The sequence below is a fragment of the Chlamydotis macqueenii genome, chromosome 1 (genome assembly GCF_036417535.1).
Source record: "Chlamydotis macqueenii isolate bChlMac1 chromosome 1, bChlMac1.mat, whole genome shotgun sequence".
In the NCBI taxonomy this organism is placed as follows: Eukaryota; Metazoa; Chordata; class Aves; order Otidiformes; family Otididae; genus Chlamydotis; species Chlamydotis macqueenii.
Genome location: NC_141556.1, coordinates 34529140 through 34544465, shown reverse-complemented (window position 1 = coordinate 34544465; position 15326 = coordinate 34529140).

Sequence of the window (15326 nt, the reverse complement as noted above, 5' to 3'; positions counted from 1 at the left end):
CAGAACAAGACAAGACAATATGCAGGAAAAGATAAATAAATTAAATGTCCATGGAGACTTCCCTTCTAGAATCCGTCATGCTAGTCCTATAATGCATATATAAGGCTAATCAGTCATTCATTCTTCTGAGGCTTGATCAATAAGAAATAATGTTAGGTGAGAGAAGGACTGCACAGATGTCTTTATTGCTGCATTTCTTGGGTTTTTTTCTACATTTAAGTCAAGGACTTAAATATTATTTTAATATAGCTCCTTGTATTTAATTACTAAAATGGTTAATAACAACGAACTGCATCCAGTCACACCCAAAGGAGAATATTCCTCATGTTCATACTTAGATTTGTACCTTTATCAATAAAATAATTCATTTCATGGCATGTGAATTACAACAAAAAGAGAGAAAAATGCTTCAGAAATCTTTTTTTCCAGTAATTCAAAATATGATGTCTGTAGTGAAATTATGCTGCCACAAACATATGATATTTCTATCTCTTATCTGTGACAGACAGTAGTTATAAGAAAAGGATACCAAGCAAATCACTTCAGATTCCATTCTGTGAGTCATATTATATAATGATATGAGTGTGAGTGCAAAATGTTTTCATAACCTGTTCATCATCTGGCCTTTGGGGTTTGTTCTGCTGACAAAGGTTGATACTTTTTAATTATTATTTTGTACTATGGATTTTCATGTGTTATTGTTGTCAGAGAAAATAATTGTTTTTAATGGAACTTCAGGAAAAGAAATATTTCAAAAGTAATTTATTATTGAATGTAAAAGAAAATAGAATATGAATATCACAAATTATTAAATTTTAGAAACTTGTTTTTCTTTTTTTCCTCTCTCAGTTCTGTTTCATATTCACATGCAGTAGGGTAGGAAGAACTAAAACAACATTCAGAAAAAATCTTTGACGCACTTGATTATTTATTACCTTTCAGTGGCACAGAGAATAGTGAATATTTCCTTTTATACTGTATTTCTAGATGTCCTTGAAGACAGAAGTCCAACCTAATGAGCATATAGCTAGTAGCTTGCATGAGGCTGTTTATCTGATTGTGACGCTCAACAGATTTCTCTGTGGGAGATGCCTATGCTTCTGAATAAGTAGTTATTACTGTGTTACAGCAGTTCTATATAGATATGTATGAAACTCAAACCGAACAAACCCAATGTTAGTATCTGCTGACACAAACAGAGAGTTTGCAAGCGCCCTTCCCTCGTTTTCTTCTCCTATGTTTTAGGGGTATTTTTTCAGGCTCTGAGAGGGTATAGAGAAGAAAACCCCTCCATCTTTGCTGTCCAAATTTTACAGTGTACAATATAGAATCATAGAATGGTTAGGGTTGGAAGGGACATTTAAAGGTCATCTAGTCCAACCCCCCTGCAAGGAGCAGGGACATCCCCAATAGATCAAGTTGCTCAGAGCCTCATCCAACCTGGCCTTGAATGTTTCCAGGGATGGGGCATCCACCACCTCTCTGGGCAACCTGTTCCAGTTTTCCAGAACCCTTGTTGTAAAAAATTTTTTCATAGTATCTAATCTAAATTTACCTCCCTCTATTTTGAAACTATTACCCCTAGTCCTGTCACAACAGGCCCTACTGAACAGTCTCTCCCCAGCTTTCCTGTAGGCCCCCTTGAGGTACTGGAAGGCCGCTATAAGGTCTCCCCAGAGCCTCCTTTTCTCCAGTCAGAACAGCTCCAATTCTCTCAGCCTGTCCTCATAGGAGACTATGTCTCTATATTGTATGTAAGATATATCTAGAACAAGGGACGTGGTAAGTAGAAGTGGATTCCTCCTTACGTTCTGGAAGATTTATAAATTGCCATTGAGACACGGCACTGTCTATAGCTCCTGGGTCAAATCTGTCACATCTCTCATCAGTTTAAATACTAACAAAATGAGATAGCATCTGCCTGCACCCATCCAGGTACATATATCCCAAACCTCGCACAGTCTGCTAATTATTTCATTGAAAACCACTTATCAAATTAACCTCAAGTGAAAAACAAACAAACAAACAAACAAACAAAAAAAGATATTTCTGTCTGGTAAAGATAGCAGGCCCTGGTTAAGGACTTTGAGAGGAACTTCATCCTGATTCATGGCAAAAGCTTTCTTTTCTTTCATATCCCCAGTGCTACCAAATACTGCTAATCTCTGTGTTAGCAACAGAAATTCATACCTTGATTTAGTTTCCTATTCATGGGCATCTCATGCTTTTTCAGACTTCCCAAGTATTTAAGACATTTGCATGGAGGTAGGAAATACTACAGCCCAAGGACACAGGACACTTTTCTGAAGTCGAACGTACAACCCTTTTTTACTACATGCAGACACTTGTGAAGAGTTTCATACACAATTCATGAGTCCACAACGATGATCTGACTTATTGGTTAATTCACACAGCAAACAGTTGGACTATAGTTGTAGACTTAAATCAATATTAGCATCTTTATGACAGACTCTTGATTAATTTCTGATGATCAGGCATCAGTCACTCATCAGTCAGGTGGGAAAGTGGCAGTCTCCATGGCACTTGATCTGATGTTCCACTTTGCTGAATTACCATCTTCCAGCTCTCTGTTTTCATTTCTGTTGTTGGTTTTTTTTTTCCTCTCAGATTTTCATACCTCTTTGTTTAGGCATTTTCCTCTGGAGACCTTCAGCTAATGACTACTACTACATAAAACAACAATTTCACCTCTCTGGTTTTATTTTACTTATCTCCTATGTCTTTAGTGTTCTTTAAATTCAAGAACAGATTTTTATTTTCCCACCATAAAGTCAACCCAATGTCACACATAAACTGGCCCCTAAGTCATAGACACTCATGATTGGTAGGTTACAATACCATAGATCTCTCAAATGCCACTATACATTTTATGTTTAGGCAAAGGAGTTGAATGAGGATTCTCTCTCTGTATGCTCTTGCCCTTCCTTATCCACATATCACTAGCCTGGAAAGCTCTTTAAAGTTGGATCTAACTTTGAAGCTTGGGTGGAAGGTTGAAGGTTTTAGCGGGAAGTTGAACCAGATGACCTCCAGAGATCCCTTCTAACCTAAATTGCTGTACCATTCTAGCTAAAACGTGCTTGTGAGCTGCAGTATGCTCATAAACGGAATTTTGGTGAGCTTTCCGAATGGGCATAAGTTGTTTTTCTGAATCTGTCCTACCATAAGCTGAAGTTCGAACTGACTCTTATTGCTCTTCCCAAGTTTTCTAAACAACACTCTCTTACTGCTAGGACCAAGCCCTGACTTGCCATGCTACAGCAAGTGCAGTCTCTGTCTGCCTCAGTGCTTGGGTGTAGAGACCACATGCTGCAGATGCAGTAAGACCAGGCCCCACATCACTTGCCCAGTGTTTCTGCTCTGTCTGAGGGCATGATATAGCATCAGTATGAAATACCAGACCTGTGTTGTGCAAATGGACCTGCACGTCCATGGTTCCCAGGACCTCTGGCACCCTGAAGTGATCCTTCAGAGCAAACAGCCACTTGGGACATGAGGCTTTGGTTTCAGACTAGTAGTAGCAAACTAGCAAAACCATCTTTTTGTTGGTAGCATATCCAGATAATTCTGTACTTAATGATGCGTGCGGTGGATGTGGTAGTATGTCTACAGTGTCACCTTGCTCACTGAGAACAATTTGGAGAATGCTTTGCCATTTCATAATTGTACAAGGTAGCTTATTTTTGAATAATTATGTATTTTTGTTGTTGCCTGGTGTTATGTAGTGTTTTGCTTTTTATTTTACAGGCCCTGTGGGCAGGGATTCAAAAAAACACCTGTGGCAATCATGAGTAAATCAGATTTTTGGCTTTGGTGTTTCACTAGCTGAAGTTCTTTAGGGACAGGATTCTGCAACATTAAGGTAAATGGGAGCCTGACCTCCAATTTCAACAAGGAGTGTGATCAAGCTGCATTATGCTGCTGGAAATGTAGGCATGGCCAGGAAGACATAAATTAACTTAAAGGGGACCTCTCAATATTAGTAAAATTTCTCTCAAAATATTGCACTACTCAGAACTATTTAGGATGAGAAGTTTGCAACTTTGACTTTTTAATTTAGTCTTTGTCCAAGTAATTTCCCATTGACTTGAACAGAAAGAATCACTTAAAAAACATGGAATTTGAACAATATTGCAAGTCAGTATATGCTTTGTGAAGGAATGTGTGTTGCTGTTGGAAATGGCAATCCTTTCCCCAATACAGAGGCTATAAGATAGGTGTTGTGAACAGAGTGAAATTTTATTATGACCCTAAATTATGATAAATTTTCTAGGTTTCTTCTTGAATTTGAGACTCCAGACACTAAGTACTGTAATTAAATACATCTGAATAGGTTTCGACATTTGTTTGACTGTACCATGGTCCATTTTCCAGAGCAGATTAGGGTGATAACTGTTTTTAATATTATACTTTCAGATTGCCAACTGTTCACTCTTAATAGTAGCATGTAATTGACTTTCTCGAGGATCACTTCCTTTAATCATGGAGCACGTGTGATTTTTATACTGGCTGAGTGTGTAGGCAGCTGGCATATCAGCATCCAAACAACGGTCTCCTTTGCAATGTCAGATGAGTTGCCTCCTTTTGGCATAGTAATGAACACAGTTATTTAGCTCAAATGACGCAGCATAAACTGACAGTGAGTATTATCCAAGAGAACACAGCTCCTTAGAAGGGTTTGGAAAGTTTTTCTCATTATTTTTTATTCAGACCTTTTACAGGCATTCTTTCTAAATACATTCCCACCAAAGCCACAGCTGCCACATTGCAAAATAAATGAGGAGAAAAAGTAGAAATATCAAAGGATTAAAGTATACTGTAAGAAACACAACAAACGTAGTCCACAGTTTCCTAATATCTATCTCTGCCTTCAGTGAAATGCAGCGAAGATTTAGTTTCTTAGTATCTCTCTCATAACAACAGCATCACACAGGTCATCCAAGGGTAGACAAAAATAAAGCAGGGGGAAAAAAAGGAATAGGAAAACTGCAGAACACCATTTACTGCAATTAGCTAGTTTAGATCCTATTCTTGCTGCCATGAAAACCTCCCCTTGGCTTGGGAGAAGAAAAAGATGTATGTTGACAGTGAATGTAGGGAAAGCAGCCATGGAGTGAATTACTTGGATAAGTATTTAGAACTGTTCTTTGGATATTGGATATTTGTCTGTTGACGCGGAAGTAACGGACACTGCTGATGACCAATATGATCAAGCAAATGCCAATTTATTGTTGATACATCCCGGTTAATATAGCCCTTCTAATTCCGTATCATGCGCAAGCTCTCTACTAATTGGTTAACTATATCATGCACACGCTCCTAGCTAAAATATGATTCGTTAAGTCTCTACGTTCACGTGCACGGCTCTCTCCACCTGCACCCTGCTTCACGTTCAGCCCCCAGTCACGTATGCCAGCTGTTTTCCTTCTCCTCAAGGTTGCTTCGTTTACTTTCTCACAGGAAGCTTCATTACTTTCTCACAGGCGGCCTCATTATTTTCTCACAGGTGGCTTCAGTACTTTCTTACAGGCAGCTTCAGTACTTTCTCACAAGCAGCTTCAGTGATGTCCTTGAGGCCTGCTGCTCACAAACATAACAATTCCATTCGGTCTGGATTGTTCACTAAGTGCCCCTGGTACTCCAGGTATCCAACATTTGTCCATAAATTCCCCCAGTTCAGGAGAGGTTTGCCAGCTACAGTACACATACGCACAAGACAAAAATCTGATCTCACACTAAAATCATCCTTTTCAGTCATAAGGTTAGTAGAGTGTCAGTGAAACAAGAATAGGAGTGTAGCATCTATCAAAGCATAGCTGCTGTACAGGGCATGGTAGAAAACTATTCAGAGGACCAAGGACTACGTCTCAGAGTTCCCTCCTCAGCCTTCTGAAGAACAAAAGTTAGATTCCTGATCAGATACTTATTTCTCTTGGTGAAGAGAAATATATTTAGGCACAATAAATGTAATATTTTTCAATAAAATAGCGAGAAAATAATGTTACATCACAACAGATAGTAGCTGGGAATGGGAGCACTTGCTGGAAGAGCCTACTCAAGGCTTCTGAACAACATAAGCAAAGTTTAATTTTTTATGGCCAAAAAGGAGGAAGGCCTTGGGTGTATCAAAGTCCAGTTTTGTGTGTCAACAATCAGCATCCTCCAAAGGGATTGGGGGACCTAAGACACTAGCAGGATCCCCAGTCAAAATAATACGTGGCTGTGACCTATGCTTAGCTTGATTTTGCACTTCTACCTCTGCTGAACACAGATGTCAACTTTCTCTGAAACATCATATTCTTCCTGGATAAGGAGGAGGGTCCCAGACTCTTGCCTGGAGTTGGACTGACTTGTCTGAAGTAAGCTTTTTATGATGGTCTAAATCCTGGTGATTTTAATGAAAACTGAAACAGCTTTTCAGCTCAGCCCCTACCCCTCATTCCTCCAATACCTAGCAGTTTTCAATTTCCCTCTTCTCTGAAAGAGTCACAGTAACATCAGTGATAATGGTGATTGAACAGAAACTCGAAGCTCTCAGTAAAGAGACAAGAAGAAGTAACTGAATTTATGTACATCCTCCACATCAGGACTTCGACCTAAATTCAATCTTTATGTTGAAGCATTGCACTAGTGTATATATCAGATTAGATATCCACCCTTGTCCTTCATCTGCTGGGAAAGGTTGCAAACATTTGTCAAAAGCAGCATGGGAAACCTAGAACAGAAACCAAGGACATCAGGCAGCAGCTGAACAGCTTGAGAAACTCAGGGCACACAAAGGAGGATGACTGTGCATCTCAAAAGAAGTATCTGAGCTGCTTGCTGACTCTTCTTACAGCCTTCAAGGAATAACTATCTTTAACATCCTCAAGTGCCAGATAATAATGAAAGAATAGCCTTGCTTTTGTCTGTAATCCTCCTTCGTCCTTGTATATCTGTGATAAAACTGGTGAAAACTGACATAACACTTCTTAGGAGGGTTCTTATTGTCACAGTTTTTCCATTCACCACTTTGAAATTTCAGGTAAAGCAACTTCCCACCAGTCCTAACATTGGCAGTTTGTTGATACAACAGCAAACTTGGAATATATTTAATTTATGGTCTATTTAGGGTATTAATTTATTCATGGGGATGACTTTTAGCTATTAGCAAGTTTATGTCTTTAGGATTGTTATGCAAATTTTATATATGTATATAAATATATACATTTATGAGAAAACATTTACCTTGCTATTTGCCTGCTGTTCTTTGCTGTGACCCATCACTCTTTCCCAAACTTGAGTCCAAATCATTTCTAGTTGGCTTTGTCCAGGATCTGATACTTTGAGCCAAGAAAACAAAAACCAACAATGATGGAAAACATGCTCAGGCAAAGTCTTTTAGGCTGTGAAAGAACGAACATGAGAAATTACTTAGAAAGAATGCAGTGTTTAGGAAATTAAATCTGAAAGCAGTGAAACATATTTCTTAAGTGAAAACATTTTGAGAAGAAGTAGAATGGTTCATGTGAGGAAACTGTAATGACGAGAAGCGTAATTAATTATTTAGACAAACCAAAAGAAAATCAAAGTAAAATATATGGGATTCTTCAGTGTGAGTAATTTATTTATAAACAGACATATGTTCGGAGACTGAGTGTCCACATTGGATTTGTGTAACTGTGTCCTATTTAGCAAGATTTAGAGTCCAAATAAAAAACACATACAGCAGTTTTATCTCCAATTCTGTACAAGCATGCTGCAGAATATAGATGTCTTGGCTTTACCTGGGAGTTCTGCTCATGCTTCTATTTGGACCCACTCTACAATGCAGCATATTTTTTTGTTGGTTCTGAAATTTCAGCACTTTGTGGTATCTGCATCCAGACATAATTTTTGAGACAAGGTAATATTATTTGACATAGATTTGAAGATAATCTCATGAATTATTAATGTCTGGTGAGTATTTTAACTGCAGTCTGTAGGTACTAAATTTAATTTTCTTCAGGGCATATATGATGTAGTGTTTTCTTCAGAATTGATTACCTGAAAATTGGAATTTTCATTAAGAATGCAGCTTGACTGTCCCCTGTGATGCTACAATTACGCATGACATACAAATAGAGCAAACTGGAAGGAGCGGATGGTCGTGTATTAGCAAGCACTTTGAACAAATGTTTTTGGGGCTAGCAAGGATGGATGCAAAGAGTAAGGGCTGATAAATGAAGACTAACATCCCTTAGGATTTGCAAGAGGATATAATGCTTTGAGCACTAGGGAGGATTTGGGAAGATCACCCTTTAGCTCCTCTTTTGAGAGCTCAGAGAGTACCTGACTCTAACCTGCAGTCAGTGCTCAGCAGCCCTTAGACTATGCCGAGGTCCGATAATGTGTGCAAATACAAAACAGAACATCCCTGAATTGTGATTTCCTCATCTCTCTTCTACTGTCAGGATCATTACTATCCCATCTTTGTGTCACAGGGTAAAAGAGAACAGTTGATTATGTGTCTAGGGAAAAAAGTAGGCAAAGAAGAGAGTGGGAGAGCCCTACTACCTTACTTCTTTTGGGGATCTCTTCATTGTTAGTGGAGAATAAGGGTGGTGAAAATTAACTGGTTCTCTGAAACCATCCTTATGCAGGAACAGGAAAGAAATCACACTAATGATAATTTTAAAATTTTAATCTCCATTAACATATGTGGGAATCATGATCTGTCAGGCAGTACACAATTGTTCAGTCAAGCCCTTGTTGAGAAAGGAATAAAGTCACAAAGGCCAGTACCAGTTTTGCCTGAGGGAGAATGAACATGTTATTTCCTCTTGATATGAAGGGAGCTGAGCATTGAGTGAGTGAGACCAGTTCTAAACAACAGGAAGAAACCCTTTCCCATTAAAAAGTTCTCCAAGTCCTCTTTGTTACATCTATTTCTATAGCAGCACAAGGTCTTTACATTTCAAGTGCTGAACTGCACACATTAGGCTACAGGACTTGGTGACAGAACTCTCCTAAAAGTGTATTTTGTATGCTTGGGGAGAGCTAATACCTTCTTTGAAGAGTTTTATGTTCCATCTATCTGGTCTGAAACATATAGGTAAAAATTCTATTGTAGACACTTTTGACATATTTTTTATATTTCTTCACAGCTCATCTTTCTCTTCCATGATACATAGTCCTTTATGAACTCATCTTTCCTGTTTTTCATGCTAATGCCTTAAGCGCTGTTCCTTAAAAATTATGTTTCTGTTCTGACAACCAACATAGTGCAAATGATTAACTGGATCTGAATTCAAACTTCCTGAGAACCAAATTCAGAGCTTCAGATAAACTTACTTTTTTTCTTATCCTTTTTAAAAGTTTGGGGTTTTTTTTTGGAAGGAATCTCTTAGGCAACCTGACATTTTTTTCCAGTGGCAGCTCCAGTTTTTTGTCTGCAGTTTTAGCTGCATCCATAAGTTCTGTTGATTTTGAAGTACCAGAAGCAGCCTGTTAACAAAGGATTTAACGGAGCAATTTTCACAGAATATGGCATTTTACAACATTGTCATTTCCAAGAGCATATTTTTAATCCCATGTCTATTCTGATTTAGAAACATAATTGCAAATCCTCCTTCCAGTTGAAAGATTATAACAGTATATGCTTCAGTACACATACAAAAGGGCTTGTTAAAGGTAGAGTAAGACTACCTTTCATTTTCTTAGTCTTTGATTAACATATTCCCCTTAGGTCTGATGTGTTCTGCCTTTTTGGGTTTGTGTGACAGGTTTTTATTATTTTAAATGTGATTTTTCTTATTCAATTTGCAAAACCATTCTACAATTTTTGATCAGTACACAGCAATTTTTCAGGAATATTTTAATCATGCTTACAACAGACCAAGCTTATGACAAAGTAATAGATTACCTGATTTTTATCACACTGAGAGGCTATTGAAATATTCTGTTGTATTGATTAAGGACTTAGCCTTTATGTACAACACAGGTTGTTCATATTTCTGGCCTCCAACCGGCACAAGGTGCAAAAAGCCGGAGATGAGATAACAAAATTATTTTTAAAATGCAGTTGTATATTGATTTTGATTCTCATTAAATTTACTCAGAAGAGGAGGGGAAGTTCATATGTTTTGCCTTCCCCAAGGAAACACAATTTGTAGTTTTACAGTTTGTAACCTGTAAGTGGAGTGGATGTGTTTGTTTTGGTAACGTATAGGCACTGAGGAACATCAGCACCAGCCTGTGTCACGAGGACTGGAAATCACACATTATACGGAATGGTACTTAAGAAGGTAGAGGCAGAGCAAAGACAAAAGTAATCATAATTTCTGAATAAACCTTCCAGAGTACTGATAGCTAACAGGTTACTGACTCCTCTTTGAAGCGCGCTTTTTTTGCTGCTGGGAATGTGGCTGTTCATCACAAGCAGTGTCAATTTAAGAAGCCCTAGTGATGGTTCCAGATTATTTTGTGGTGTTCACTTTCCTATTACCAAAACTACTTTCACACTCTTGTAATTCGTGGAAACCTCCTGTGCTTTGCTTAGTCAGTTAAAGACAGAAGAGAGATTCAGAAAAAAAATTACACAAGCTGAGTATGGGAACATTTCCTCTAGAGTGTATAAGATTTGATTTTCCCTTAAGTCATACTTTTCCATTCTCTTCATTTTAGCTATGGATGAGATGAGATGAGATAGGGATCTTTGGATGTGTTCAGAGAACATTTCAGTTTGTTAGTGAACACATAATTATGCAATTATAATTTACAACAGAAAAAGTTTGGGCTTTCAAGAAACTTAGGATAAATTGAAGGGTTTTATTTTTTACTTATTTCTTTACCACAAGCAAGCATTAATGTAGAACTGATTGGGAAGTTTTGAATAAAATGTTTACAAAAAGAATTAGAAATACTCCTTGAAACTTATCTGCCAGAGCAGTTCAATAAACTGACACAACACACACACACATAGAAATTAAAACTGCATTCGTGTATGGGGAAAAAAGGATCCTGGCCAAAGACAGCTTCTTTCTACTTTGTGAGAAAAAAAACCTAACAACATAGAAATAGGAAGAGAGTTCTGTATTCCAAGATTATTGTAATGTACAGGACTGTATAGTTTAGAATTGAATCTCTGTAATAGAGAACATGGATGAATCAGTAATTCTTCTCACTCCTGCAAAGGCTGATGTGTTAATCTCACTTGCATGAATAAAATTCTCCAATTAAAGCAAAACCCCAGGGGTACCATGATGTATTGACCAAGAGAATGAAAGCTGTGCCTTCTAGCCAGAGTGATACGGCTATTTATTAACCAAAGACAATCTTTTCTTTTTTCTTTTTTTTTTTTTCTTTTCTAAACTAATGAGGAGTAGCCTCCTAGGAAGATGAATGATCAAATGATGATGTAGACTCTTCATTCACAGTATGGTACCATATAAGAATATTCTCAAATACAATAAGAAACTTTTCCTCCTTTTTTAGGCTAAAGTGAGGTGAAAATGTCAGAGAAAGAACATTGGTGTATGTCTCTACAGATAATTTTATATTGTTTATTCTGGCATGGAAGAGGGATAAAATAGGATTTTTTTCCCCCATATGATTTATTATGTTTAAAAATGTAAAATTAAAAGAAATCCAAGAAATGCACCTATACTTGTATGGATCACATTTAATGGAGGATTGATCCTGCTTTTAAGAAAGTTCTAAAACTCAAGTTTTTCCAGTAAAAGCAAAATCTGTCGTCTTTCCCTGAATGGTAAACAATGGAGGCTGTAATGATTCATCTTTTGTTCGGTTTTATTATTGCCTTCCAGCTTCCAGTCTAAAAGCTCTTAGCATCATAATTACCTCTTTTGGCTTTTGCAAAATGTCACAGCTCCTATTTAGCCAATAGATCACATCACATTGGGCTACAGCTTCACTTTTAAACACTGTATTAATAGCTGAAATATCTGACAGGCTGAATTACAAGCCTGGCAACAAATTGGTCTCCTTTTTGGCCTTTTCTAGATTTGCTGTTACTTTGGGAAGTAAGAAACAGAACTGGAGTCAGAGATATCTGGATCCAAAGACATGCGTACTCAGAGTGGGCTTAGTCTAAGCCATTCAAGCTCTCTTCCAGACAGTGGGATTAAATTAACTGCTATATCTGAATTAAAAAAAAAAAAAGAAAAAAAACTTGAGATCATGGACTTCATACGGTGACTTTAAACAAGAAAAATACAGCTTTTTTTTTTCCTTTCCAGCTATGTCAGGTAAGCTAAAAAATAAATTATTTCTACCAACAAAAATTGTTATTCTCCCAATAATAATAGAATAATTTCTCCCTACTCTACATTTCATTCCAGTAGGTCACTAGAACCTCTAGCTTTCACTCTTCCTCTCCTTTAATCTTGTGAAAGTTTTCCAGAGTGTCTCAGAAAGTGGTATAACCTTTGTGCAATTAACAGCCATACCAAACTTTCACAATGGTGATGTTATTCCGCTCTAACACCTGCTGCTCAACCTTTCATCATGTGTATATGTAGCTTAAAGTTCTTCCCTTCATCTGCTCACAGGCAAGTTTTTTTGGCTGCCTTGAATAAACAAAAGGCCATCCTACTGGGACAGGCAAGCTGTGTGAACTGTCACTTTCTGTTAGCAAATAGCTCCTTTCCAAGATCAGAACATTTTCCATGTGCAGGTTCTGTATTTCATCCCTGAGAAAAGCCTTCCAACATGAACATAATTATGCAATTTTGGTCTCCCATCCTTTTCATGGAACAGGATAATGTGTTGATGCAGTACTTCAAACTCTGTAGGACTGGCAGCATTACAGATGGCAGTTATTTAGTGTGAATACATTGAGACAACAGAGAATAAAAGCTACTCACCAGTGTGTTGGTGTGATCCTCAATATGGCCAACACTATGATCACAAAATTGTAAGATTAGAAGTAAAACGAAGATAAAAATTAAACTTTAAAAATAACTCAATAGTTTGTGATCTGTACAAACGGACTTGCGAAAAGATAAGATGAATAAGGTTAAATCATCCAAGGAAAATACCATCTATTAATGAAACTGAAGTCACACTGTACTAAATGAATGTGGGGTGAAAAAAATCATATCCTCGATGTAATATTTTATGGACTGCAAGTACCTGACAAGGAACTTAAATGGAATTGGGAGTTTAACAGCATATTTGAAAAAGCATCAAATGATTAATCAATTATTTTGATTGTTTAGGGACTTTACTTTGTCTAGAATCTGAAACAGATGGCTTATAAGAAAAAGAAAAAAAAGATGATATGAAATGATCCATTTGAAAACATGAGTGAGGATTGAGAGTCTTCTCTTAGCATAGTAGTTCTTTTTCTTTGGAGTTTTACTATTGTGGAGGAGATAAGGGAGTGGGTTTTGCTTTGTTTTCCTTGTTCGAGATTCTGTCTAGTCTTACTTGGAGTTTGATCATCTGAATACTGATCAGGTTCAAAAATGATGAAATTTTGATTAGTGAGTGGCTTCATGGTGTAGGAGCATGGTTCACAATACAAAGAAATTTTACGAGCACTCCCATCCCCATCAATACCTCTGTAAATTTTGTACTTTCACCAGTTGGAGAAGTTTAATACAAGTGTCTTGATAGTTCAGATTCAGAAGATGAATTTAACTTTCTGACAGTTTCAGATTCGAGATCCTGCTCAAAAAATTGTTTGGAGCATTACTGTTAAAAGCAGTCTAAAAAACTCTTCAGCTTTATAGCTTCTATAGTTAAAAAAAAAAAAAAGGTGTTAAAATTCTTTTAAAAACAAAAGTGAAAACTTTCTATGGAGATTTATCTTTTATTCATTTCTGAAAGGGATTTTCATAGAAAAATTATTCTAATTTCTTGTTTGGAGAGTTGAAAAAGTAATTAAAATAATGTCAAATATGTATGAAATCTTCTATTATTTTGTGCTTACATGGATGAAGTACTTGTAGTGTTGTTCAAAACTGCAATATAAATTAATACACAGACACACATACTACTACTGATCTTCAGCAAGGAAATGGTGATTTCAAGATGTTTCCTGAGCTGTTTTTCCCAAAGGTGCTAAATGTGTTTAATTTTGCAAAGTCCTTGCAACTGGAAAAGGAAAAGCATCTCACTTACTCTATGAAAAGATACAGAAGCATGATCATGGTGAAGCCTGTGGCTACTAATAAAATGGTCAAACTAAGGTTGTATCTGGCTCTCTCTGCTGGAAAATGTATTGACTCAGGTTCATCTTTAAGGTCTTGGTAAGCACATGGTTCAAATGCTTGGGCAAGACAGTAAGATTGATGAGCCTCTGTCTGTTTCAAGGCACTTTAATGTTCTACTCCTGTTCTCTGGTGCAGGAGGTTAGAGAGACGTGAAGACAAAAAAAAACCCAAGAGGTTTTGCATGTATTTATTCTTAAAGTGGCATCACACTGCTTTCTCAGACTATGTCCCAGTGTCTTTTTTTCCTGAACCTCTGTCTGTCTCACAGCTACAAACCTTAACAATAGCCATCAAGAACAATAGCTCCAACTCTCTGTTCCTCCAAGCCACAATGCTTGGTCCATAACTGTTTCAGTTCTGTACTTACGTATCAGAATACAATTCTCTCATAATCATCCTAGTTGAAAATTAGATTCATAACAGTAACTTCAAAACAATATGAATTAAGCAATACCAATAACATCTTTGGAGAAAATTGTCATTAATATATAGCCTCAAAGCACTAAAGTTTTCTCCTGGACTTTGTGCATCTATTTAGTAATAATCATAGAATCATAGAATTGTTTATGTTGGAAAATAACTTTAAGATCATCAAGTCCAGCAGTTAATCTAGCACTGCCAACCAAGTCCACCACTAAACTATGTCCCTAAGCTCCACATCTACAAGTCTTTCAAATGTCTTCAGGGATGCTGACTCCACTGCCTTCCTGGGCAGCCTGTTCCAATACTTGACAACTCTTTTGGTGAAGAAATTTTTCCTAATATCCAATCTAAAACTCCCCTAGCACAACTCGAGTCTGTTTCCTCTCATCCTATCACTTGTTGCTCAGGAGAAAGAGACCGACACCCACCTTGCTACAACATTCTTTCAGGTAGTTGTAGAGAGTGATAAGGTCACCCCTAAGCCTCCTTTTCTTCAGACTAAACCACCCCAGTGAAAACAGAGGCTTCAACAGTTTCACCTGCCTGATTTCATAAATAATTGTAATTCCAAATTGTAGCAGTCTAAATGAAGCAGTTAAGCCCCTCATCTCAATAAGGTTAAGTAATGACAATTAGATTATTAGACATTTGGCCTATTTTTCCATGTAGGAGACTGAAATTATG